The sequence below is a fragment of the Somniosus microcephalus genome, chromosome 11, assembly GCF_052327205.1.
Source record: "Somniosus microcephalus isolate GS21.2 chromosome 11, FLI_Smic_1.0, whole genome shotgun sequence".
NCBI lineage: Eukaryota > Metazoa > Chordata > Chondrichthyes > Squaliformes > Somniosidae > Somniosus > Somniosus microcephalus.
In genome coordinates, this window is record NC_140997.1 from 237840556 (window position 1) to 237868130 (window position 27575).

The 27575-nt window shown below is 67.6% G+C and overlaps 1 protein-coding gene across 3 annotated transcripts in view; it reads left to right on the forward strand.

Annotated features, from left to right (window-relative positions):
* The first annotated feature begins 500 nt into the window (after window positions 1-500).
* The window catches only part of qrich1 (glutamine-rich 1), a 156854-nt gene continuing 129779 nt past the window's right edge, over window positions 501-27575 (forward strand). The window contains exon 1 of one of the 3 annotated variants that reach the window (XM_086002186.1): window positions 501-628. The gene's annotated coding sequence lies outside the window, so the exon portion shown is untranslated. Of the gene's footprint in view, window positions 629-819; window positions 946-27575 lie in introns of those variants that run through there. The other 2 variants (XM_086002187.1, XM_086002188.1) reach the window with 2 other exon arrangements.

The window sequence follows — 27575 nt, forward strand, 5'->3', positions numbered from 1 at the left end:
CTGAATGGCCTCCTCCTGTTCCTGTGTAACAGGCTCCAGGGGCTGAATGGCCTCCTCCTGTTCCTGTGTAACAGGCTCAAGGGGCTGAATGGAATCCTCCTGTTCCTGTGTAACAGGCTCGAGGGGCCGAATGACCTCCTCCTGTTCCTGTGTAACAGGCTCGAGGGGCCGAATGGCCTCCTCCTGTTCCTGTGTAACAGGCTCGAGGGGCTGAATGGCCTCCTCCTGTTCCTGTGTAACAGGCTCGAGGGGCCGAATGACCTCCTCCTGTTCCTGTGTAACAGGCTCGAGGGGCTGAATGGCCTCCTCCTGTTCCTGTGTAACAGGCTCGAGGGGCTGAATGACCTCCTCCTGTTCCTGTGTAACAGGCTCGAGGGGCCGAATGGCCTCCTCCTGTTCCTGTGTAACAGGCTCCAGGGGCTGAATGGCCTCTTGCTCTGACAGTGAGTCGCGGCCCCTTTAAGAGGCGGCGGCTGAAGCCTCGCGAGATGCGGCGGGAGGGCGGCGCCGATTGGCTGCGGGCGGGCGGGGGTGAGATGGCGCTCGGACAGCTTTAGAGCGGCAGGAGCGCGCGGACAAAGGCCGGGCCGGGAGCGGCGAGCCGGGCACAGTCCCGCGGCAGGCTGAGGTAAGCGGCCGAGAGCCGGGGCCGGGTGGTGAGGTGAAGCGAAGCGAAGCGGGGGCCGGCACGTTCTCCCTCGGGCCTCGGGCCTGGCCTGAGCCCGGGCGGTGCGGGAGCGGGGAGAGAGGCCGCGTGCGTGCTCGCCCCCGGGGAGAGTGGCGCGCGCTGACGGCCGGCTGCGGGAGCGCGCACGGCACTGCTCGGCCACAGCGGGGAGCGGGGCCTGGCGCCAGGCCGCGGGCTGGGGTTGAAGCGGAGAGCTGCAGCCGCGGGGGAAGGTGAGCGCCGCCCCGCACCGATACAGCAGCGGCCGCCGCGGTGTGGTGAGTTGGGCCCCGGGCCTCCCGTCAGCGGGCCTGGCCTGAGGCTCCCCCTCCCCGGGACCCAGGCCAGCTCCCCGGCGCCGAGTGACGGCTCTGCCCGCCCCGGCAGCCTCCTTCGCTCCGCGCGGTCCCCGGGCTGGCTGCGGTCGGTGTGGGCCCCGCATTGGCTCCACTGTCCCGGGCACAGCCTGGGCCTCGGCCCCGCCGCTCTCCACCGCCAGCTGCATTCACACCGCGACACCGCGCAAGGCGCCTCAGAGCCGCGGAAATCCGTCAATATCTGCGCCCCGAGCCGCATTAGGCGGTATTGGGGCAGCGAACACCGAGCCTGGTCCAATAGGTAGTTCTTATATCAACATACAGCTGCATTTATATAGCGCCTTGAACACAGCAAAATGCCACTGGCTGCTTCACAGCAGCTTTATGCAAATTTAACTCCGAGACACACGAGGTTTTGGGACAGGCAGGATGGGCCAAATGGCCGCCTGTTGTGCTGTTCTCATTCTGGGACAGGTACCAAAAGCCTGGTCCGAGAGCTAGGTTTTGGCGAGGCGGAGAGGTTTACGGAGGGAGTCCCAGAGCTCGGGGGTCCAGGCGGCTGAAGGCACGGCCGCCAATGGCGGAGCGATGGAAATCAGGGATGCTCAAGAGGTCAGAATTAGAGGAGCGCAGAGATCTCAGGGTTGTAGGCAATGTTCCCTTTAATTTTTTTGGGGTGTGCGGCCCATTCCAATTCCCGTGCTAGTGCCGGCAAGCTGCCTGCGCGGGAGCTGCACACAGTCGTGCGGCAGCGCAGCTTAAAGGGAATATTGGTTGTAAGGCTGGAGGAGGTGGCAGAGATAGGGAGAGGCGAGGTCATGGAGGGATTTCAACACAAGGATGAGAATTTTAAAATGAAGGTGTATACATGTCTCGTGTTATCTTTGGGTTGATTATACTGTAGTTTCCACGTTGATATAATGTATCTGCTACATTGGTGTAGAAACTAGTGAGAAAGAGAAAAGCATGTATGATTTGGACAGGTTGGGTGATTGGGCAGAAGCATGGCAGATGCAGTATAATGTGGATAAATGCGAGGTTATCCACTTTGGTGGCAAAAACAGGAAGGCAGATTATCTGAACAGCAATAGATTGGGAGAAGGGGAGGTGCAACGAGACCTGGGTGTCCTTGTGCACCAGTTGCTGAAGGTAAGCATGCAGGTGCAGCAGGTGGTTAAGAAGGCAAATGGTATGTTGGCCTTCGTGAGACCGCACCTTGAGTATTGTGTGCAGTTTTGGTCGCCTTATCTGAGGAAGGATGTTCTTGCCATGGAGGGAGTGCAGCGAAGATTCACCAGGCTGATACCTGGGATGGCAGGAATGACGTATGAGGAGAGATTGGGTCGATTGGGCTTATACTCACTGGAGTTTAGAAGAATGAGAGGGGATCTCATTGAAACTTACAAAATTCTAACAGGACTGGACAGACTAGATGCAGGAAGGATGTTCCCGATGGCAGGGGAGTCCAGAACCAGGGGACACAGTCTAAGGATAAGGGGTAAGCCATTTAGGGCAGAGATGAGGAGGAATTTCTTCCCCCAGAGAGTGGTGAACCTGTGGAATTCTCTGCCACAGAAGGCAGTGGAGGCCAATTCATTAAATATATTCAAGAAGGAGTTAGATATATTTATTAAGGCTAAAGGGATATGGGGAGAAGGCAGGGACAGAGTACTGAATTCGGATGATCAGCCATGATCTCATTAAATGGCGGAACAGGCTCGAGGGGCCGAATGGCCTACTCCTTCTATGTTTCTATTTTGTTGATGCCATTGACATCTGTTCATCTGAACCTTTCTCATTCCTCTGAACCTTTCTCATTCCTCTGAATGCACTGTCCCACACACTTCCTTCACCCTGCAGAGTTACAGTATCATCCATCACACCACCTCTTGTGTTATTCTCTCCCAGAACTTTTTAGGTGGAACTCCTCAGCCCTTTCGGTCATTATTCAAGTTACAATCTACAGGATTGTAAAACTCAAGAATGGTATCACTTTTTTTTCTCTTGAAGTAACCAAATAGATAAATAGAGAATGCAGTTTTTAAAGTGATTAAAGATTTTCATAAGTCATTCAATAAGGTGTCTTGGGGCTTGAGAAAAAAAATCAGCCTTGTGGTATAAGAGCAAGTATAGCTGCATAGCTCGAAAGTTGGTTGATGGACAGGATTGGCGCTGGTGATTAAAGCCAAGATGAACACTGACATGGACTGGTTGAGCCGAATTTCCTGCTTGCATGTTATTATTTTGATGTAATTCTATGGAAAGGGCTGATGTGGTGGGTCAGTGCTAGGGCCACTTTGGTTCCGGTTTATATGTAGATGGTTTGGACTTGGATAGAGAACACAATCTCAATTTGCTGACTACAAAAAAACAGGTTTGGCAAAAGGCGAGAACTGTAAAAGACAATGGAATGGGCGGATTGGTGGCAGGTGCAATTAAATGTGAAGTTTTGGGAGAAAAAAATAATGGGCGTATACACGAAGGGACGGGAGACCTAGGGGTTCAAATACATCATTCCCTGTAAGTGCAGGATGAATGGTGGTCTCTCATAAAGTCACTAGAATTTTGGATTTTATAAATGGGGACATAGGGTACAATAGTAAAGAAGTAATGATGAGGTTATACAGTATACAGTTTTGGGAGTTTCACTGTAGAAAGGCTGTTGAAGTCTGTGCACAGCACGGATTTACCAGGGATTGGAAACTATAGATATGAGAAAAAACTGAACTACTTCTACTGAAGCAGAGAAGGCTGAGGCGATTTGAGGTTTTTAAATGATGAGTATTGATATGAAGAGAAAATGCCCATTTATTCCATTTGGGGCATCAGTGATGAGGGTTCATCAGTTTGAAATCCGAGTGAGGAGAGCGGTTCGGAGACATCTCTTTATGCAGAGGGTTATTGGAGCAGGGAATGTTTTCCCACAAGCAGCAGTTGAGGCAGGGACCTTGCATCTGTTCTGGGAAAATTGGGACTCTGGGTAGAGAGCAGTGAGGTGAGATTAGTTCTGGATTGTTCTGGCGCAGAAGTCCGCACAGGCAGGGTGTGCCAAATAAACTGCTGTGGTTCCATGAAAGGGCATGCAGAAATTGGGTATAATTGAGGTGGTGAGGTTAATCAGGAAATAGTGTTTGTGATGGCAAACTTGAGTTTAAAAGCTAGTTCTGCAGTTTTGAGGCTCCAAGAGAAAGAATGAGCAAGAAAAGACAGTCATGAGTTTTCATGTCCACATAGTGGGGATGTGGGGAAGAGATGGGGTGTATCCTATGGTGTTGTAAAGTGCTTTAAGACGTCCTGACATCGTGAAGGGTGCTATATAAATGCAAATTCTTTCTTTACTGCAGTGGATGTGATGTATATGGGCTTTTAAAAGGCTCTCGATAAGGTACATAGACTCCTGACTGCAGTCTGAGCACGTGGAGTCAAGACAAGTAGCAGAATGGAGAGCAAGCTAGCTACAAAACCAGAGGTGGGGTTAAAGGTAGTTACTCCGACTGCGGGGGGGGGGGGGGGGGGGAAGCGGTGGTCCACAGGGATCAGTGCTGGGACCACTGTTCACTATTTACATAAATCAGGAATCATAAACTGTTGGAATTTGCGGACAACACCAAATTGGAGGGTATAGTTAATACTGGGACGTTAACGAACTTGCAGAATGGACGTGTAATTGGTAAATTAATTTCAATACAGGGTAAGTGTGAGGTGGTGCATTTTGGTCGAAGGAATAAGGAGGCTACAGACTCCTTGGAAAATAAAGAGTCTAAATGGGGTGGAGGCACAAAGGGATCTGGGGCACAGATTCACTGATCATTAAAAGTAGCAACTCCGGTTAACAAAGCCATAAAAAAAATGCAAACACAGCACGGCTTCATATCTAGAGAATGGAATTCAACAGCAGAGACGTGTTAAACTTGTATCGAACCTTGGTTAGACTGAGAGGACATTACAATGATGAACGTGTTCGATAACCCTATCGAAGATGTTTCCACTTGTGGGGAGTCCAAAACTAGGGACCGTAAATATAAGAGAGTCACTAATAAATCCAATGGGGAATTCAGGAGAAACTTCTTCACCCAGCGAGTGGTGAGAATGTGGAACTCACTCCCACAGGGAGTGGGTGAGGTGAATAGCACGGATGGATTTAAGGGGAAGTGAGATAAGTATGAGATAGAAAGGAATAGAAGGATAGGTTGATCTGGTGAGATGAAGTAAATCGAGTGGAAGGGGAGGCTCGTGTGGATCATAAACACCGGCACGGACCAGTTGGGCCGAATGGCCTATTTCTGTGCTGTAGAATCTATGTAATTAATGTAGAAAATGCTCCAAGGCACTTCACAGAAGTGTAATCCGAAAAATCAAAACCGTCATTGAGCCAAAGAAGCTAATGGGATGGGAGACAAACCTTCGTCTAACAGGCGGGTTATAAGGAGGGTCTAATCGAGGAGAGGGAGTTGGAGGTGTTTAGGGGAGGAATTGCAGAGCTTGGGGTCTAGACAGCTGAAGGCACGGCCGCCATTGGTGGGGACAAATTTGGTTGGGTGAACGGGGTTATGTAGAATCGGCACAGAAGGAGGCCATTATGCCCATTGTCTCTGTGCCGGCTCTTTGAAAGTCGCACTCCCTGTTCTTGAAGGGTTGTGGGCTGGAGAAGGTTAGAGATTGGAAGGAGGGAGGCCATGAAGGGTTTTAAACAAGTGGGTCAGCCAGTGTCGGTCAGCAAGCACAGGAGTGATGGGTGAGTGGAACTTTCTTTTTATTCATTTATGGGATGTGGGCGTCGCTGGCATGGTCAGCGTTTATTGCCCAATCCCTAGTTGCCCTTGAGAAGGTGGTGGTGAACCGCTGCAGTCCGTGTGGTGAAGGTACTCCCACAATGTTAGGAAGGGAGGGAGTTCCAGGATTTTGACCCAGCAATTAAGGAAGTGATGTATTTCGAAGTCAAAATGGTGTGAGACTTGGAGGTGGCGGTGTTCCCACATGCCTGCTGCCCTTGTCCTTCTAGGTGGTAGAGGTCGCAGGTTTGGGAGGTGCTGTCGAAGAAGCCTTGGTGAGTTGCTGCAGTGCATCTTGTAGATGGTCCACACTGCAGCCACGGTACGCCGGTGGTGGAGGGAGTGAATGTTTAAGATGGTGGATGGGGTGCCAATCAAACGGGCTGCTTTGTCCCGAGTAGTGTTGAGCTTCTTGAGTATTGTTGGAGCTGCACTCATCCAGGCAAGTAGAGGGTATTCCATCACACGCTTGACTTTGTGCCTTGTAGATGGTGGCAAGGCTTTGGGGAGTCAGGAGGTGAGTCACTTGCTGCAGAATATGCAGCCTCTGACCTCTTGTCGCCACCAATGTTTCCTTCAATGGTGACCCCCCAGGATGTTGATGGTGGGGGATTCAACGATGGTAATGCCATTGAATATCAAGGGGTGGTGGTTAGACTTTTATTGGAGATGGTCATTGCCTGGCACTTGTGTGGCACGAATGTTACTTGCCACTTATCAGCCTAAGCGTTAATGTTGTCCAGGTCTTGTTGCATGTGGGCATGGACTGCTTCATTATCTGTGGAGTTGTGAATGGCACTGAACACTGCAGTCATCAGTGAACATCCCCACTTCTGCCCTTATGATGGAGGGACGGTCATTGATGAAGCAGCTGAAGATGGTTGGGCCTAGGACACTGCCCTGAGGAACTCCTGCAGCGATGTCCTAGGGGTGAGATGATTTGCCTCCAACAACCACCTTCCTTTGCTAGGTATGACTCTAGCCAGTGGAGAGTTCCCCCCCCCGATTCCCATTGACTTCAATTTTATTATAGCTACTTGATGCAGCATTCGGTCAAATGCTGGCTTGACGTCAAGGGCAGTCATTCTCGCCTAACCTCCTGGAGTTCAGCTCTTTTGTCCATGAGGTCGGGAGCCGAGTGGTCCTGCTGGAACCCAAACTGAACATCGGTGAGCAGGTTATTAGTGAGGAAGTGCTGCTTGCTAGCACTGTCGACGATTCCTTCCAGCTCTTTGCTGATGATTGAGAGTAGACTGATGGGGCGGTAATTGGCCGGATTGGATTTGTCCTGCTTTTTGTGGACAGGATATACCCGGATCATCCACTCGGCACTTCTGGCTGAAGATGGTTGCAAACATTTCAGCCTTGTCTTTTGCACTCACGTGCTGGGCTCCGCCATCATTGGGGATGAAAATGTTCATGGAGCCTCCTCTTCCCGTTAGTTGTTTAATGGTCCACCACCATTCATGACTGCATGTGGCAGGACTGCAGAGCTTTGATCTGATCCGTTGGTTGTGGGATCACTTGGCCCTGTCTATAGCATGCTGCATCTGCTGTTTAACACGCATGTAGTCCCGTGTTGCAGCTTCCCCAGGTTGGCACCTCATTTTTAGGTACACCTGGTGCTGCTCCCGACATGCTCTTCTACACTCCTCATTGAACCAGGGTTGGTCCCCTGGCTTGATGCTAGAGTGGAGAATACGCCAGGCCATGAGGTTGCAGATTGTACTGGAATATAATTCTGCTGATGACCTACAATGCCTCATGGATGCCCAGTTTTGAGCTGTTAGATCTGTTCTGAATCTATCCCATTTAGCATGGTGGTTGTGCCACACAACACGATGGAGGGTGTTCTCAGTATGAAGACGGGACTTCGTCTCCACAAGGACTGTGCACTGGTTATTCCTACCAATGCTGTCCTGGACAGATGCATCTGTGACAGGTAGTTTGGTGAGGATGAGGTCAAGTAGGTTTTTCCCTCGTGTTGGTTCTCTCACCGCTTGTCGCGGGCCCAGACTGGCAGCTATGTCCTTCAGGACTCGGCCAGCTCTGTGTGTAGTGGCGCTACTGTGCTTCTCTTGATGGACATTGAAGTCCCCCACCCAGAGTACATTCTGTGCCCTTGCTACCCTCGGTGTTTCTTTCAAGTGATGTTCAACATGGAGGAGTACTGATTCATCAGCTGAGGGAAGTTAGTCGGTGGTTCTGTGAGTATGATCATGTCGGGCTGTTGCCTGAGTAGTCTGTGGTACAGCTCTCCCAATTTGGACACAAGTCTCCAGATGTTCATGAGGAGGATTGGGCTGGGTGTGCCTTTGTCATGTCCGAATCTGATGCCTATGTCGATACTGGGTGGTCCGTCCGGTTTTATTCTTGGTAAACTTTATTGCAGCGATTTGGTGCAACTGAGTGTCTTGCTGGGCCATTTCAGAGGGCAGTTAAGAGTCACCACATTGCTGAGTCACATACAGGCCGGACCGGGTAAGGACGGCAGATTTCCTTCCCTAAAGAACATTTGTGAACCAGATCGGTTTTTACAACAATTCGATAGTTACATATTCACCATTACTGATACTAGCTTTTTATTCCAGGATGCAGCATAATATATGGGCAGCAGAGTGACGGGCCAGTGGGACTGGGGCAGCAGAGTGACGGGGACGGGGGCAGAGTGACGGGCGAGGGGGACTGGGGCAGAGTGACGGGCGAGGGCGACTGGGGCAGAGTGACGGGCGAGGGGGACGGGGGGCAGAGTGACGGGCGAGGGGGACGGGGGCAGAGTGACGGGCGAGTGGGACTGGGGCAGAGTGACTGGCGAGGGGGACTGGGGCAGAGTGACGGGCGCGTGGGACTGGGGCAGAGTGACGGGCGAGGAGGACGGGGCAGAGTGACGGGCGAGGGGGACGGGGCAGAGTGGAGAGGGACGGGGCAGCAGAGTGACGGGCGAGGGGGACGGGCAGAGTGACGGGCGAGTGGGGCTGGGGCAGAGTGACGGGCGAGGGGGACGGGGGGCAGAGTGACGGGCGAGGGGGACGGGGGGCAGAGTGACGGGCGAGGGGGACGGGGGCAGAGTGACGGGCGAGGGGGACTGGGGCAGAGTGACGGGCGAGGGGGACGGGGGGCAGAGTGACGGGCGAGGGGGACGGGGGCAGAGTGACGGGCGAGTGGGACTGGGGCAGAGTGACGGGCGCGTGGGACTGGGGCAGAGTGACGGGCGAGGAGGACGGGGCAGAGTGACGGGCGAGGGGGACGGGGCAGAGTGGAGAGGGACGGGGCAGCAGAGTGACGGGCGAGGGGGACGGGCAGAGTGACGGGCGAGTGGGGCTGGGGCAGATTGACGGGCGAGGGGGACGGGGGGCAGAGTGACGGGCGAGGGGGACGGGGGCAGAGTGACGGGCGAGTGGGACTGGGGCAGAGTGACGGGCGCGTGGGACTGGGGCAGAGTGACGGGCGAGGAGGACGGGGCAGAGTGACGGGCGAGGGGGACGGGGCAGAGTGGAGAGGGACGGGGCAGCAGAGTGACGGGCGAGGGGGACGGGCAGAGTGACGGGCGAGTGGGGCTGGGGCAGATTGACGGGCGAGGGGGACTGGGGCAGGGTGACGGGCGAGGGGGGCTGGGGCAGAGTGACGGGCGAGGGGGACTGGGGCAGAGTGACGGGCGAGGGGGACTGGGGCAGAGTGACGGGCGAGGGGGGCTGGGGCAGAGTGACGGGCGAGTGGGACTGGGGCAGAGTGACGGGCGAGTGGGACTGGGGCAGAGTGACGGGCGAGGGGGACGGGGGCAGAGTGACGGGCGAGGGGGACGGGCGAGGGGGACGGGGCAGAGTGACGGGCGAGGGGGACGGGGCAGAGTGACGGGCGAGGGGGACGGGGGCAGAGTGACGGGCGAGGGGGACGGGGGCAGAGTGACGGGCGAGTGGGAGGGGGGCAGCAGAGTGACGGGCGAGGGGGACGGGGGCAGAGTGACGGGCGAGGGGGAGGGGGGCAGCAGAGTGACGGGCGAGGGGGACGGGGGCAGAGTGACGGGCGAGTGGGACGGGGGCAGAGTGACGGGCGAGGGGGACGGGGGCAGCAGAGTGACGGGCGAGAGGGACGGGGGCAGAGTGACGGGCGAGTGGGACGGGCGAGTGGGACGGGGGCAGAGTGACGGGCGAGGGGGACGGGGGCAGCAGAGTGACGGGCGAGGGGGACGGGCAGAGTGACGGGCGAGTGGGGCTGGGGCAGAGTGACGGGCGAGGGGGACGGGGGGCAGAGTGACGGGCGAGGGGGACGGGGGGCAGAGTGACGGGCGAGGGGGACGGGGGCAGAGTGACGGGCGAGGGGGACTGGGGCAGAGTGACGGGCGAGGGGGACGGGGGGCAGAGTGACGGGCGAGGGGGACGGGGGCAGAGTGACGGGCGAGTGGGACTGGGGCAGAGTGACGGGCGCGTGGGACTGGGGCAGAGTGACGGGCGAGGAGGACGGGGCAGAGTGACGGGCGAGGGGGACGGGGCAGAGTGGAGAGGGACGGGGCAGCAGAGTGACGGGCGAGGGGGACGGGCAGAGTGACGGGCGAGTGGGGCTGGGGCAGATTGACGGGCGAGGGGGACGGGGGGCAGAGTGACGGGCGAGGGGGACGGGGGCAGAGTGACGGGCGAGTGGGACTGGGGCAGAGTGACGGGCGCGTGGGACTGGGGCAGAGTGACGGGCGAGGAGGACGGGGCAGAGTGACGGGCGAGGGGGACGGGGCAGAGTGGAGAGGGACGGGGCAGCAGAGTGACGGGCGAGGGGGACGGGCAGAGTGACGGGCGAGTGGGGCTGGGGCAGATTGACGGGCGAGGGGGACTGGGGCAGGGTGACGGGCGAGGGGGGCTGGGGCAGAGTGACGGGCGAGGGGGACTGGGGCAGAGTGACGGGCGAGGGGGACTGGGGCAGAGTGACGGGCGAGGGGGGCTGGGGCAGAGTGACGGGCGAGTGGGACTGGGGCAGAGTGACGGGCGAGTGGGACTGGGGCAGAGTGACGGGCGAGGGGGACGGGGGCAGAGTGACGGGCGAGGGGGACGGGCGAGGGGGACGGGGCAGAGTGACGGGCGAGGGGGACGGGGCAGAGTGACGGGCGAGGGGGACGGGGGCAGAGTGACGGGCGAGGGGGACGGGGGCAGAGTGACGGGCGAGTGGGAGGGGGGCAGCAGAGTGACGGGCGAGGGGGACGGGGCAGAGTGACGGGCGAGGGGGAGGGGGGCAGCAGAGTGACGGGCGAGGGGGACGGGGGCAGCAGAGTGACGGGCGAGGGGGACGGGGGCAGAGTGACGGGCGAGTGGGACGGGGGCAGAGTGACGGGCGAGGGGGACGGGGGCAGCAGAGTGACGGGCGAGAGGGACGGGGGCAGAGTGACGGGCGAGTGGGACGGGCGAGTGGGACGGGGGCAGAGTGACGGGCGAGGGGGACGGGGGCAGCAGAGTGACTGGCGAGTGGGACGGGGGCAGAGTGACAGGCGAGGGGGACGGGGGCAGAGTGACGGGCGAGTGGGACTGGGGCAGAGTGACTGGCGAGGGGGACTGGGGCAGAGTGACGGGCGAGGGGGACTGGGGCAGAGTGACGGGCGAGGGCGACTGGGGCAGAGTGACGGGCGAGGGGGACGGGGGGCAGAGTGACGGGCGAGGGGGACGGGGGCAGAGTGACGGGCGAGTGGGACTGGGGCAGAGTGACTGGCGAGGGGGACTGGGGCAGAGTGACGGGCGCGTGGGACTGGGGCAGAGTGACGGGCGAGGAGGACGGGGCAGAGTGACGGGCGAGGGGGACGGGGCAGAGTGGAGAGGGACGGGGCAGCAGAGTGACGGGCGAGGGGGACGGGCAGAGTGACGGGCGAGTGGGGCTGGGGCAGAGTGACGGGCGAGGGGGACGGGGGGCAGAGTGACGGGCGAGGGGGACGGGGGGCAGAGTGACGGGCGAGGGGGACGGGGGCAGAGTGACGGGCGAGGGGGACTGGGGCAGAGTGACGGGCGAGGGGGACGGGGGGCAGAGTGACGGGCGAGGGGGACGGGGGCAGAGTGACGGGCGAGTGGGACTGGGGCAGAGTGACGGGCGCGTGGGACTGGGGCAGAGTGACGGGCGAGGAGGACGGGGCAGAGTGACGGGCGAGGGGGACGGGGCAGAGTGGAGAGGGACGGGGCAGCAGAGTGACGGGCGAGGGGGACGGGCAGAGTGACGGGCGAGTGGGGCTGGGGCAGATTGACGGGCGAGGGGGACGGGGGGCAGAGTGACGGGCGAGGGGGACGGGGGCAGAGTGACGGGCGAGTGGGACTGGGGCAGAGTGACGGGCGCGTGGGACTGGGGCAGAGTGACGGGCGAGGAGGACGGGGCAGAGTGACGGGCGAGGGGGACGGGGCAGAGTGGAGAGGGACGGGGCAGCAGAGTGACGGGCGAGGGGGACGGGCAGAGTGACGGGCGAGTGGGGCTGGGGCAGATTGACGGGCGAGGGGGACTGGGGCAGGGTGACGGGCGAGGGGGGCTGGGGCAGAGTGACGGGCGAGGGGGACTGGGGCAGAGTGACGGGCGAGGGGGACTGGGGCAGAGTGACGGGCGAGGGGGGCTGGGGCAGAGTGACGGGCGAGTGGGACTGGGGCAGAGTGACGGGCGAGTGGGACTGGGGCAGAGTGACGGGCGAGGGGGACGGGGGCAGAGTGACGGGCGAGGGGGACGGGCGAGGGGGACGGGGCAGAGTGACGGGCGAGGGGGACGGGGCAGAGTGACGGGCGAGGGGGACGGGGGCAGAGTGACGGGCGAGGGGGACGGGGGCAGAGTGACGGGCGAGTGGGAGGGGGGCAGCAGAGTGACGGGCGAGGGGGACGGGGGCAGAGTGACGGGCGAGGGGGAGGGGGGCAGCAGAGTGACGGGCGAGGGGGACGGGGGCAGAGTGACGGGCGAGTGGGACGGGGGCAGAGTGACGGGCGAGGGGGACGGGGGCAGCAGAGTGACGGGCGAGAGGGACGGGGGCAGAGTGACGGGCGAGTGGGACGGGCGAGTGGGACGGGGGCAGAGTGACGGGCGAGGGGGACGGGGGCAGCAGAGTGACGGGCGAGGGGGACGGGCAGAGTGACGGGCGAGTGGGGCTGGGGCAGAGTGACGGGCGAGGGGGACGGGGGGCAGAGTGACGGGCGAGGGGGACGGGGGGCAGAGTGACGGGCGAGGGGGACGGGGGCAGAGTGACGGGCGAGGGGGACTGGGGCAGAGTGACGGGCGAGGGGGACGGGGGGCAGAGTGACGGGCGAGGGGGACGGGGGCAGAGTGACGGGCGAGTGGGACTGGGGCAGAGTGACGGGCGCGTGGGACTGGGGCAGAGTGACGGGCGAGGAGGACGGGGCAGAGTGACGGGCGAGGGGGACGGGGCAGAGTGGAGAGGGACGGGGCAGCAGAGTGACGGGCGAGGGGGACGGGCAGAGTGACGGGCGAGTGGGGCTGGGGCAGATTGACGGGCGAGGGGGACGGGGGGCAGAGTGACGGGCGAGGGGGACGGGGGCAGAGTGACGGGCGAGTGGGACTGGGGCAGAGTGACGGGCGCGTGGGACTGGGGCAGAGTGACGGGCGAGGAGGACGGGGCAGAGTGACGGGCGAGGGGGACGGGGCAGAGTGGAGAGGGACGGGGCAGCAGAGTGACGGGCGAGGGGGACGGGCAGAGTGACGGGCGAGTGGGGCTGGGGCAGATTGACGGGCGAGGGGGACTGGGGCAGGGTGACGGGCGAGGGGGGCTGGGGCAGAGTGACGGGCGAGGGGGACTGGGGCAGAGTGACGGGCGAGGGGGACTGGGGCAGAGTGACGGGCGAGGGGGGCTGGGGCAGAGTGACGGGCGAGTGGGACTGGGGCAGAGTGACGGGCGAGTGGGACTGGGGCAGAGTGACGGGCGAGGGGGACGGGGGCAGAGTGACGGGCGAGGGGGACGGGCGAGGGGGACGGGGCAGAGTGACGGGCGAGGGGGACGGGGCAGAGTGACGGGCGAGGGGGACGGGGGCAGAGTGACGGGCGAGGGGGACGGGGGCAGAGTGACGGGCGAGTGGGAGGGGGGCAGCAGAGTGACGGGCGAGGGGGACGGGGCAGAGTGACGGGCGAGGGGGAGGGGGGCAGCAGAGTGACGGGCGAGGGGGACGGGGGCAGCAGAGTGACGGGCGAGGGGGACGGGGGCAGAGTGACGGGCGAGTGGGACGGGGGCAGAGTGACGGGCGAGGGGGACGGGGGCAGCAGAGTGACGGGCGAGAGGGACGGGGGCAGAGTGACGGGCGAGTGGGACGGGCGAGTGGGACGGGGGCAGAGTGACGGGCGAGGGGGACGGGGGCAGCAGAGTGACTGGCGAGTGGGACGGGGGCAGAGTGACAGGCGAGGGGGACGGGGGCAGAGTGACGGGCGAGTGGGACTGGGGCAGAGTGACTGGCGAGGGGGACTGGGGCAGAGTGACGGGCGAGGGGGACTGGGGCAGAGTGACGGGCGAGGGCGACTGGGGCAGAGTGACGGGCGAGGGGGACGGGGGGCAGAGTGACGGGCGAGGGGGACGGGGGCAGAGTGACGGGCGAGTGGGACTGGGGCAGAGTGACTGGCGAGGGGGACTGGGGCAGAGTGACGGGCGCGTGGGACTGGGGCAGAGTGACGGGCGAGGAGGACGGGGCAGAGTGACGGGCGAGGGGGACGGGGCAGAGTGGAGAGGGACGGGGCAGCAGAGTGACGGGCGAGGGGGACGGGCAGAGTGACGGGCGAGTGGGGCTGGGGCAGAGTGACGGGCGAGGGGGACGGGGGGCAGAGTGACGGGCGAGGGGGACGGGGGGCAGAGTGACGGGCGAGGGGGACGGGGGCAGAGTGACGGGCGAGGGGGACTGGGGCAGAGTGACGGGCGAGGGGGACGGGGGGCAGAGTGACGGGCGAGGGGGACGGGGGCAGAGTGACGGGCGAGTGGGACTGGGGCAGAGTGACGGGCGCGTGGGACTGGGGCAGAGTGACGGGCGAGGAGGACGGGGCAGAGTGACGGGCGAGGGGGACGGGGCAGAGTGGAGAGGGACGGGGCAGCAGAGTGACGGGCGAGGGGGACGGGCAGAGTGACGGGCGAGTGGGGCTGGGGCAGATTGACGGGCGAGGGGGACGGGGGGCAGAGTGACGGGCGAGGGGGACGGGGGCAGAGTGACGGGCGAGTGGGACTGGGGCAGAGTGACGGGCGCGTGGGACTGGGGCAGAGTGACGGGCGAGGAGGACGGGGCAGAGTGACGGGCGAGGGGGACGGGGCAGAGTGGAGAGGGACGGGGCAGCAGAGTGACGGGCGAGGGGGACGGGCAGAGTGACGGGCGAGTGGGGCTGGGGCAGATTGACGGGCGAGGGGGACTGGGGCAGGGTGACGGGCGAGGGGGGCTGGGGCAGAGTGACGGGCGAGGGGGACTGGGGCAGAGTGACGGGCGAGGGGGACTGGGGCAGAGTGACGGGCGAGGGGGGCTGGGGCAGAGTGACGGGCGAGTGGGACTGGGGCAGAGTGACGGGCGAGTGGGACTGGGGCAGAGTGACGGGCGAGGGGGACGGGGGCAGAGTGACGGGCGAGGGGGACGGGCGAGGGGGACGGGGCAGAGTGACGGGCGAGGGGGACGGGGCAGAGTGACGGGCGAGGGGGACGGGGGCAGAGTGACGGGCGAGGGGGACGGGGGCAGAGTGACGGGCGAGTGGGAGGGGGGCAGCAGAGTGACGGGCGAGGGGGACGGGGGCAGAGTGACGGGCGAGGGGGAGGGGGGCAGCAGAGTGACGGGCGAGGGGGACGGGGGCAGAGTGACGGGCGAGTGGGACGGGGGCAGAGTGACGGGCGAGGGGGACGGGGGCAGCAGAGTGACGGGCGAGAGGGACGGGGGCAGAGTGACGGGCGAGTGGGACGGGCGAGTGGGACGGGGGCAGAGTGACGGGCGAGGGGGACGGGGGCAGCAGAGTGACGGGCGAGGGGGACGGGGCAGAGTGACGGGCGAGTGGGGCTGGGGCAGAGTGACGGGCGAGGGGGACGGGGGGCAGAGTGACGGGCGAGGGGGACGGGGGCAGAGTGACGGGCGAGTGGGAGGGGGGCAGCAGAGTGACGGGCGAGGGGGACGGGGGCAGAGTGACGGGCGAGGGGGAGGGGGGCAGCAGAGTGACGGGCGAGGGGGACGGGGGCAGAGTGACGGGCGAGTGGGACGGGGGCAGAGTGACGGGCGAGGGGGACGGGGGCAGCAGAGTGACGGGCGAGAGGGACGGGGGCAGAGTGACGGGCGAGTGGGACGGGCGAGTGGGACGGGGGCAGAGTGACGGGCGAGGGGGACGGGGGCAGCAGAGTGACGGGCGAGGGGGACGGGCAGAGTGACGGGCGAGTGGGGCTGGGGCAGAGTGACGGGCGAGGGGGACGGGGGGCAGAGTGACGGGCGAGGGGGACGGGGGGCAGAGTGACGGGCGAGGGGGACGGGGGCAGAGTGACGGGCGAGGGGGACTGGGGCAGAGTGACGGGCGAGGGGGACGGGGGGCAGAGTGACGGGCGAGGGGGACGGGGGCAGAGTGACGGGCGAGTGGGACTGGGGCAGAGTGACGGGCGCGTGGGACTGGGGCAGAGTGACGGGCGAGGAGGACGGGGCAGAGTGACGGGCGAGGGGGACGGGGCAGAGTGGAGAGGGACGGGGCAGCAGAGTGACGGGCGAGGGGGACGGGCAGAGTGACGGGCGAGTGGGGCTGGGGCAGATTGACGGGCGAGGGGGACGGGGGGCAGAGTGACGGGCGAGGGGGACGGGGGCAGAGTGACGGGCGAGTGGGACTGGGGCAGAGTGACGGGCGCGTGGGACTGGGGCAGAGTGACGGGCGAGGAGGACGGGGCAGAGTGACGGGCGAGGGGGACGGGGCAGAGTGGAGAGGGACGGGGCAGCAGAGTGACGGGCGAGGGGGACGGGCAGAGTGACGGGCGAGTGGGGCTGGGGCAGATTGACGGGCGAGGGGGACTGGGGCAGGGTGACGGGCGAGGGGGGCTGGGGCAGAGTGACGGGCGAGGGGGACTGGGGCAGAGTGACGGGCGAGGGGGACTGGGGCAGAGTGACGGGCGAGGGGGGCTGGGGCAGAGTGACGGGCGAGTGGGACTGGGGCAGAGTGACGGGCGAGTGGGACTGGGGCAGAGTGACGGGCGAGGGGGACGGGGGCAGAGTGACGGGCGAGGGGGACGGGCGAGGGGGACGGGGCAGAGTGACGGGCGAGGGGGACGGGGCAGAGTGACGGGCGAGGGGGACGGGGGCAGAGTGACGGGCGAGGGGGACGGGGGCAGAGTGACGGGCGAGTGGGAGGGGGGCAGCAGAGTGACGGGCGAGGGGGACGGGGCAGAGTGACGGGCGAGGGGGAGGGGGGCAGCAGAGTGACGGGCGAGGGGGACGGGGCAGAGTGACGGGCGAGGGGGACGGGGGCAGAGTGACGGGCGAGGGGGACGGGGGCAGAGTGACGGGCGAGTGGGAGGGGGGCAGCAGAGTGACGGGCGAGGGGGACGGGGCAGAGTGACGGGCGAGGGGGAGGGGGGCAGCAGAGTGACGGGCGAGGGGGACGGGGGCAGCAGAGTGACGGGCGAGGGGGACGGGGGCAGAGTGACGGGCGAGTGGGACGGGGGCAGAGTGACGGGCGAGGGGGACGGGGGCAGCAGAGTGACGGGCGAGAGGGACGGGGGCAGAGTGACGGGCGAGTGGGACGGGCGAGTGGGACGGGGGCAGAGTGACGGGCGAGGGGGACGGGGGCAGCAGAGTGACTGGCGAGTGGGACGGGGGCAGAGTGACAGGCGAGGGGGACGGGGGCAGAGTGACGGGCGAGGGGGACGGGGGCAGAGTGACGGGCTAGTGGGACGGGCAGCAGAGTGACGGGCGAGGGGGGCTGGGGCAGCAGAGTGACGGGCGAGGGGGACTGGGTCAGAGCGACGGGCGAGGGGGACTGGGGCAGAGCGACGGGCGAGGGGGACTGGGGCAGAGTGACGGGCGTGGGGGACGGGGGCAGAGTGACGGGCGAGTGGGGCGGGGGCAGAGTGACGGGCGAGTGGGACGGGGGCAGAGTGACGGGCGAGGGGGACTGGGGCAGAGTGACGGGCGAGGGGGACTGGGGAAGAGTGACGGGCGAGGGGGACTGGGGCAGAGTGACGGGCGAGTGGGACGGGGCAGAGTGACGGGCGAGGGGGACTGGGGCAGAGGGACGGGGCAGGGTGACGGGCGAGGGGGACGGGGGCAGAGTGACGGGCGAGGGGGACGGGGCAGAGTGACGGGCGAGGGGGACGGGGGCAGCAGAGTGACGGGGCAGAGTGACGGGCGAGGGGGACGGGGGCAGAGTGACGGGCGAGGGGGACTGGGGCAGAGTGACGGGCGAGGGGCACTGGGGCAGAGTGACGGGCGAGGGGGACTGGGGCAGAGTGACGGGCGAGTGGGACGGGGGCAGAGTGACCGGCGAGGGGGACTGGGGCAGAGGGCCGGGGCAGGGTGACGGGCGAGGGGGACGGGGGCAGAGTGACGGGCGAGGGGGACGGGGGCAGAGTGACGGGCGAGGGGGACTGGGGCAGAGTGACGGGCGAGGGGGACTGGGGAAGAGTGACGGGCGAGGGGGACTGGGGCAGAGTGACGGGCGAGTGGGACGGGGCAGAGTGACGGGCGAGGGGGACTGGGGCAGAGGGACGGGGCAGGGTGACGGGCGAGGGGGACGGGGGCAGAGTGACGGGCGAGGGGGACGGGGGCAGAGTGACGGGCGAGGGGGACGGGGGCAGCAGAGTGACGGGGCAGAGTGACGGGCGAGGGGGACGGGGGCAGAGTGACGGGCGAGGGGGACTGGGGCAGAGTGACGGGCGAGGGGCACTGGGGCAGAGTGACGGGCGAGGGGGACTGGGGCAGAGTGACGGGCGAGTGGGACGGGGGCAGAGTGACCGGCGAGGGGGACTGGGGCAGAGGGCCGGGGCAGGGTGACGGGCGAGGGGGACGGGGGCAGAGTGACGGGCGAGGGGGACGGGGGCAGAGTGACGGGCGAGGTGGACGGGGGCAGCAGAGTGACGGGGGCAGAGTGACGGGCGAGGGGGACGTGGCAGAGTGATGGGCGAGGGGGACTTGGGCAGAGTGACGGGCGAGGGGCTGGGGCAGAGTGACGGGCGAGGGGGACTGGGGCAGAGGGCCGGGCGAGGGGGGCTGGGGCAGAGTGACGGGCGAGGGGGACGGGGGCAGAGTGACGGGCGAGGGGGACGGGGGCAGAGTGACGGGCGAGGGGGACGGGGGCAGAGTGACGGGCGAGGGGGACGGGGGCAGCAGAGTGACTGGCGAGTGGGACGGGGCAGAGTGACGGGCGAGGGGGACTGGGGCAGAGTGACGGGCGAGGGGGACGGGGGCAGAGTGACGGGCGAGGGGGGCTGGGGCAGAGTGACGGGCGAGGGGGACTGGGGCAGAATGACGGGCGAGGGGGACTGGAGCAGCAGAGTGACGGGTGAGGGGGACTGGGGCAGAGTGACGGGCGAGGGGGACTGGGGCAGAGTGACGGGCGAGGGGGAAGGGGGCAGAGTGACGGGCGAGGGGGACGGGGCAGAGTGACGGGCGAGGGGGACTGGGGCAGAGTGACGGGCGAGGGGGACGGGGGCAGAGTGACGGGCGAAGGGGACGGGGGCAGCAGAGTGACGGGCGAGGGGGACTGGCATAGAGTGACGGGCGAGGGGGACTGGCATAGAGTGACGGGCGAGGGGGACTGAGGCAGAGTGACGGGCGAGGGACTGGGGCAGAGTGACGGGCGAGTGGGACGGGGGCAGAGTGACGGGCGAGGGGGACGGGGCAGAGTGACGGGCGAGTGGGACGGGGGCAGAGTGACGGGCGAGGGGCACTGGGGCAGAGTGACGGGCGAGGGGGACTGGGGCAGAGTGACGGGCGAGGGGGGCTGGGGCAGAGTGACGGGCGAGGGGGACGGGGGCAGAGTGACGGGCGAGGGGGACGGGGGCAGAGTGACGGGCGAGGGGGACGGGGGCAGAGTGACGGGCGAGGGGGACGGGGGCAGAGTGACGGGCGAGGGGGACGGGGCAGCAGAGTGACTGGCGAGGGGGACGGGGGCAGCAGAGTGACTGGCGAGTGGGACGGGGCAGAGTGACGGGCGAGGGGGACTGGGGCAGAGTGACGGGCGAGGGGGACGGGGGCAGAGTGACGGGCGAGGGGGGCTGGGGCAGAGTGACGGGCGAGGGGGACTGGGGCAGAATGACGGGCGAGGGGGACTGGGGCAGCAGAGTGACGGGCGAGGGGGACGGGGGCAGCAGAGTGACGGGCGAGGGGGACGGGGGCAGAGTGACGGGCTAGTGGGACGGGGCAGAGTGACGGGCGAGGGGGACGGGGGCAGAGTGACGGGCGAGGGGGACGGGGGCAGACTGACGGGCGAGGGGGAAGGGGGCAGAGTGACGGGCGAGGGGGACGGGGGCAGAGTGACGGGCGAGGGGGACGGGGGCAGAGTGACGGGCGACGGGGGCAGAGTGACGGGGGACGGGGGCAGAGTGACGGGCGAGGGGGACTGGCGTAGAGTGACGGGCGAGGGGGACTGGCGTAGAGTGACGGGCGAGGGGGACTGAGGCAGAGTGACGGGCGAGGGACTGGGGCAGAGTGACGGGCGAGTGGGACGGGGGCAGAGTGACGGGCGAGTGGGACGGGGCAGAGTGACGGGCGAGTGGGACGGGGCAGAGTGACGGGTGAGGGGGACGGGGGCAGAGTGAAGGGCGAGGGGGACGGGGGCAGACTGACGGGCGAGGGGGAAGGGGGCAGAGTGACGGGCGAGGGGGACGGGGGCAGAGTGACGGGCGAGGGGGACGGGGGCAGAGTGACGGGCGACGGGGGCAGAGTGACGGGGGACGGGGCAGAGTGACGGGCGAGGGAGACTGGCGTAGAGTGACGGGCGAGGGGGACTGGCGTAGAGTGACGGGCGAGGGGGACTGAGGCAGAGTGACGGGCGAGGGACTGGGGCAGAGTGACGGGCGAGTGGGACGGGGGCAGAGTGACGGGCGAGTGGGACGGGGCAGAGTGACGGGCGAGTGGGACGGGGGCAGAGTGACGGGCGAGGGGGACGGGGGCAGAGTGAAGGGCGAGGGGGACTGGGGCAGCAGAGTGACGGGCGAGGGGGACTGGGGCAGAGTGACGGGCGAGTGGGACTGGGGCAGAGTGACGGGTGAGGGGGACGGAGGCAGAGTGGCGGGCGAGGGGGACTGCGGCAGAGTGACGGGCGAGGGGGACTGCGGCAGAGTGACGGGCGAGGGGGACTGGGGCAGCAGAGTGACGGGGGCAGAGTGACGGGCGAGGGGGGCGGGGGCAGAGTGACGGGCGAGGGGGACGGGGGCAGAGTGACGGGCGAGGGGGACGGGGGCAGAGTGACGGGCGAGGGGGGCTGGGGCAGAGTGACGGGTGAGGGCGACGGGGGCAGAGTGATGGGCGAGTGGGACGGGGGCAGAGTGACGGGCGAGGGGGACTGGGGCAGAGTGACGGGCGAGGGGGACTGGCAGAGTGACGGGCGAGGGGGACTGGGGCAGAGTGACGGGCGAGTTGGACTGGGACAGAGTGCCGGCGAGGGGGACGGGGGCAGAGTGACGGGCGAGGGGGACGGGGCAGAGTGACGGGCGAGTGGGACGGGGGCAGCAGAGTGACGGGCGAGGGGGGCTGGGGCAGCAGAGTGACGGGCGAGGGGGACTGGGGCAGAGTGACGGGCGAGGGGGGCAGGGGCAGAGTGACGGGCGAGGGGGACGGGGGCAGAGTGACGGGCGAGGGGGACTGGGGCAGAGTGACGGGCGAGGGGGGCAGGGGCAGAGTGACGGGCGAGGGGGACGGGGGCAGAGTGACGGGCGAGGTGGACTGGGGCAGAGTGACCGGCGAGGGGGACTGGGGCAGAGGGCCGGGGCAGGGTGACGGGCGAGGGGGACGGGGGCAGAGTGACGGGCGAGGGGGACGGGGGCAGAGTGACGGGCGAGGGGGACTGGGGCAGAGTGACGGGCGAGGGGGACTGGGGAAGAGTGACGGGCGAGGGGGACTGGGGCAGAGTGACGGGCGAGTGGGACGGGGCAGAGTGACGGGCGAGGGGGACTGGGGCAGAGGGACGGGGCAGGGTGACGGGCGAGGGGGACGGGGGCAGAGTGACGGGCGAGGGGGACGGGGGCAGAGTGACGGGCGAGGGGGACGGGGGCAGCAGAGTGACGGGGCAGAGTGACGGGCGAGGGGGACGGGGGCAGAGTGACGGGCGAGGGGGACTGGGGCAGAGTGACGGGCGAGGGGCACTGGGGCAGAGTGACGGGCGAGGGGGACTGGGGCAGAGTGACGGGCGAGTGGGACGGGGGCAGAGTGACCGGCGAGGGGGACTGGGGCAGAGGGCCGGGGCAGGGTGACGGGCGAGGGGGACGGGGGCAGAGTGACGGGCGAGGGGGACGGGGGCAGAGTGACGGGCGAGGTGGACGGGGGCAGCAGAGTGACGGGGGCAGAGTGACGGGCGAGGGGGACGTGGCAGAGTGATGGGCGAGGGGGACTTGGGCAGAGTGACGGGCGAGGGGCTGGGGCAGAGTGACGGGCGAGGGGGACTGGGGCAGAGGGCCGGGCGAGGGGGGCTGGGGCAGAGTGACGGGCGAGGGGGACGGGGGCAGAGTGACGGGCGAGGGGGACGGGGGCAGAGTGACGGGCGAGGGGGACGGGGGCAGAGTGACGGGCGAGGGGGACGGGGGCAGCAGAGTGACTGGCGAGTGGGACGGGGCAGAGTGACGGGCGAGGGGGACTGGGGCAGAGTGACGGGCGAGGGGGACGGGGGCAGAGTGACGGGCGAGGGGGGCTGGGGCAGAGTGACGGGCGAGGGGGACTGGGGCAGAATGACGGGCGAGGGGGACTGGGGCAGCAGAGTGACGGGCGAGGGGGACTGGGGCAGAGTGACGGGGGATGGGGGCAGAGTGACGAGCTAGTGGGACGGGAGCAGCAGAGTGACGGGTGAGGGGGACTGGGGCAGAGTGACGGGCGAGGGGGACTGGGGCAGAGTGACGGGCGAGGGGGAAGGGGGCAGAGTGACGGGCGAGGGGGACGGGGCAGAGTGACGGGCGAGGGGGACTGGGGCAGAGTGACGGGCGAGGGGGACGGGGGCAGAGTGACGGGCGAAGGGGACGGGGGCAGCAGAGTGACGGGCGAGGGGGACTGGCATAGAGTGACGGGCGAGGGGGACTGGCATAGAGTGACGGGCGAGGGGGACTGAGGCAGAGTGACGGGCGAGGGACTGGGGCAGAGTGACGGGCGAGTGGGACGGGGGCAGAGTGACGGGCGAGGGGGACGGGGCAGAGTGACGGGCGAGTGGGACGGGGGCAGAGTGACGGGCGAGGGGCACTGAGGCAGAGTGACGGGCGAGGGGGACTGGGGCAGAGTGACGGGCGAGGGGGGCTGGGGCAGAGTGACGGGCGAGGGGGACGGGGGCAGAGTGACGGGCGAGGGGGACGGGGGCAGAGTGACGGGCGAGGGGGACGGGGGCAGAGTGACGGGCGAGGGGGACGGGGGCAGAGTGACGGGCGAGGGGGACGGGGCAGCAGAGTGACTGGCGAGGGGGACGGGGGCAGCAGAGTGACTGGCGAGTGGGACGGGGCAGAGTGACGGGCGAGGGGGACTGGGGCAGAGTGACGGGCGAGGGGGACGGGGGCAGAGTGACGGGCGAGGGGGGCTGGGGCAGAGTGACGGGCGAGGGGGACTGGGGCAGAATGACGGGCGAGGGGGACTGGGGCAGCAGAGTGACGGGCGAGGGGGACGGGGGCAGCAGAGTGACGGGCGAGGGGGACGGGGGCAGAGTGACGGGCTAGTGGGACGGGGCAGAGTGACGGGCGAGGGGGACGGGGGCAGAGTGACGGGCGAGGGGGACGGGGGCAGACTGACGGGCGAGGGGGAAGGGGGCAGAGTGACGGGCGAGGGGGACGGGGGCAGAGTGACGGGCGAGGGGGACGGGGGCAGAGTGACGGGCGACGGGGCAGAGTGACGGGGGACGGGGGCAGAGTGACGGGCGAGGGGGACTGGCGTAGAGTGACGGGCGAGGGGGACTGGCGTAGAGTGACGGGCGAGGGGGACTGAGGCAGAGTGACGGGCGAGGGACTGGGGCAGAGTGACGGGCGAGTGGGACGGGGGCAGAGTGACGGGCGAGTGGGACGGGGCAGAGTGACGGGCGAGTGGGACGGGGCAGAGTGACGGGCGAGGGGGACGGGGGCAGAGTGAAGGGCGAGGGGGACGGGGGCAGACTGACGGGCGAGGGGGAAGGGGGCAGAGTGACGGGCGAGGGGGACGGGGGCAGAGTGACGGGCGAGGGCGACGGGGGCAGAGTGACGGGCGACGGGGGCAGAGTGACGGGCGACGGGGGCAGAGTGACGGGGGACGGGGGCAGAGTGACGGGCGAGGGAGACTGGCGTAGAGTGACGGGCGAGGGGGACTGGCGTAGAGTGACGGGCGAGGGGGACTGAGGCAGAGTGACGGGCGAGGGACTGGGGCAGAGTGACGGGCGAGTGGGACGGGGGCAGAGTGACGGGCGAGTGGGACGGGGCAGAGTGACGGGCGAGTGGGACGGGGGCAGAGTGACGGGCGAGGGGGACGGGCAGAGTGAAGGGCGAGGGGGACTGGGGCAGCAGAGTGACGGGCGAGGGGGACTGGGGCAGAGTGACGGGCGAGTGGGACTGGGGCAGAGTGACGGGTGAGGGGGACGGAGGCAGAGTGACGGGCGAGGGGGACTGCGGCAGAGTGACGGGCGAGGGGGACTGCGGCAGAGTGACGGGCGAGGGGGACTGGGGCAGCAGAGTGACGGGGGCAGAGTGACGGGCGAGGGGGGCGGGGCAGAGTGACGGGCGAGGGGGACGGGGGCAGAGTGACGGGCGAGGGGGACGGGGGCAGAGTGACGGGCGAGGGGGGCTGGGGCAGAGTGACGGGTGAGGGCGACGGGGGCAGAGTGATGGGCGAGTGGGACGGGGGCAGAGTGACGGGCGAGGGGGACTGGGGCAGAGTGACGGGCGAGGGGGACTGGCAGAGTGACGGGCGAGGGGGACTGGGGCAGAGTGACGGGCGAGTTGGACTGGGACAGAGTGCCGGCGAGGGGGACGGGGGCAGAGTGACGGGCGAGGGGGACGGGGCAGAGTGACGGGCGAGTGGGACGGGGGCAGCAGAGTGACGGGCGAGGGGGGCTGGGGCAGCAGAGTGACGGGCGAGGGGGACTGGGGCAGAGTGACGGGCGAGGGGGGCAGGGGCAGAGTGACGGGCGAGGGGGACGGGGGCAGAGTGACGGGCGAGGGGGACTGGGGCAGAGTGACGGGCGAGGGGGACGGGGGCAGAGTGAGGGGCGAGGGGGGCGGGGGCAGAGTGACGGGCGAGGGGGACGGGGCAGAGTGACGGGCGAGGGGGACGGGGGCAGAGTGACGGGCGAGGGGGACTGGGGCAGAGTGACGGGCGAGGGGGACGGGGGCAGAGTGAGGGGCGAGGGGGACGGGGGCAGAGTGAGGGGCGAGGGGGACGGGGGCAGAGTGACGGGCGAGGGGGGCGGGGGCAGAGTGACGGGCGAGGGGGACGGGGGCAGAGTGGCGAGGGGGACGGGGGCGGAGTGACGGGCGAGGGGGCCGGGGGCAGAGTGACGGGCGAGGGGGACGGGGCAGAGTGACGGGCGAGTGGGACTGGGGCAGAGTGACGGGCGAGTGGGACTGGGGCAGAGTGACGGGCGAGGGGGACGGGGCAGAGTGACGGGCGAGGGGGACGGAGGCAGAGTGACGGGCGAGTGGGACAGGGCAGAGTGACGGGCGAGTGGGACGGGGCAGAGTGACGGGCGAGGGGGACTGGGGCAGAGTGACGGGCGAGGGGGGCTGGGGCAGAGTGACGGGCGAGGGGGACGGGGGCAGAGTGACGGGCGAGGGGGACGGGGGCAGAGTGACGGGCGAGGGGGACGGGGGCAGAGTGACGGGCGAGGGGGACGGGGGCAGAGTGACGGGCGAGGGGGACGGGGCAGCAGAGTGACTGGCGAGGGGGACGGGGGCAGCAGAGTGACTGGCGAGTGGGACGGGGCAGAGTGACGGGCGAGGGGGACTGGGGCAGAGTGACGGGCGAGGGGGACGGGGGCAGAGTGACGGGCGAGGGGGGCTGGGGCAGAGTGACGGGCGAGGGGGACTGGGGCAGAATGACGGGCGAGGGGGACTGGGGCAGCAGAGTGACGGGCGAGGGGGACGGGGGCAGCAGAGTGACGGGCGAGGGGGACGGGGGCAGAGTGACGGGCTAGTGGGACGGGGCAGAGTGACGGGCGAGGGGGACGGGGGCAGAGTGACGGGCGAGGGGGACGGGGGCAGACTGACGGGCGAGGGGGAAGGGGGCAGAGTGACGGGCGAGGGGGACGGGGGCAGAGTGACGGGCGAGGGGGACGGGGGCAGAGTGACGGGCGACGGGGGCAGAGTGACGGGGGACGGGGGCAGAGTGACGGGCGAGGGGGACTGGCGTAGAGTGACGGGCGAGGGGGACTGAGGCAGAGTGACGGGCGAGGGACTGGGGCAGAGTGACGGGCGAGTGGGACGGGGCAGAGTGACGGGCGAGTGGGACGGGGGCAGAGTGACGGGCGAGGGGGACGGGGGCAGAGTGAAGGGCGAGGGGGACTGGGGCAGCAGAGTGACGGGCGAGGGGGACTGGGGCAGAGTGACGGGCGAGTGGGACTGGGGCAGAGTGACGGGCGAGGGGGACTGGGGCAGAGTGACGGGCGAGGGGGACTGGCAGAGTGACGGGCGAGGGGGACTGGGGCAGAGTGACGGGCGAGTTGGACTGGGACAGAGTGCCGGCGAGGGGGACGGGGGCAGAGTGACGGGCGAGGGGGACGGGGCAGAGTGACGGGCGAGTGGGACGGGGGCAGCAGAGTGACGGGCGAGGGGGGCTGGGGCAGCAGAGTGACGGGCGAGGGGGACTGGGGCAGAGTGACGGGCGAGGGGGGCAGGGGCAGAGTGACGGGCGAGGGGGACGGGGGCAGAGTGACGGGCGAGGGGGACTGGGGCAGAGTGACGGGCGAGGGGGGCAGGGGCAGAGTGACGGGCGAGGGGGACGGGGGCAGAGTGACGGGCGAGGTGGACTGGGGCAGAGTGACCGGCGAGGGGGACTGGGGCAGAGGGCCGGGGCAGGGTGACGGGCGAGGGGGACGGGGGCAGAGTGACGGGCGAGGGGGACGGGGGCAGAGTGACGGGCGAGGGGGACTGGGGCAGAGTGACGGGCGAGGGGGACTGGGGAAGAGTGACGGGCGAGGGGGACTGGGGCAGAGTGACGGGCGAGTGGGACGGGGCAGAGTGACGGGCGAGGGGGACTGGGGCAGAGGGACGGGGCAGGGTGACGGGCGAGGGGGACGGGGGCAGAGTGACGGGCGAGGGGGACGGGGGCAGAGTGACGGGCGAGGGGGACGGGGGCAGCAGAGTGACGGGGCAGAGTGACGGGCGAGGGGGACGGGGGCAGAGTGACGGGCGAGGGGGACTGGGGCAGAGTGACGGGCGAGGGGCACTGGGGCAGAGTGACGGGCGAGGGGGACTGGGGCAGAGTGACGGGCGAGTGGGACGGGGGCAGAGTGACCGGCGAGGGGGACTGGGGCAGAGGGCCGGGGCAGGGTGACGGGCGAGGGGGACGGGGGCAGAGTGACGGGCGAGGGGGACGGGGGCAGAGTGACGGGCGAGGTGGACGGGGGCAGCAGAGTGACGGGGGCAGAGTGACGGGCGAGGGGGACGTGGCAGAGTGATGGGCGAGGGGGACTTGGGCAGAGTGACGGGCGAGGGGCTGGGGCAGAGTGACGGGCGAGGGGGACTGGGGCAGAGGGCCGGGCGAGGGGGGCTGGGGCAGAGTGACGGGCGAGGGG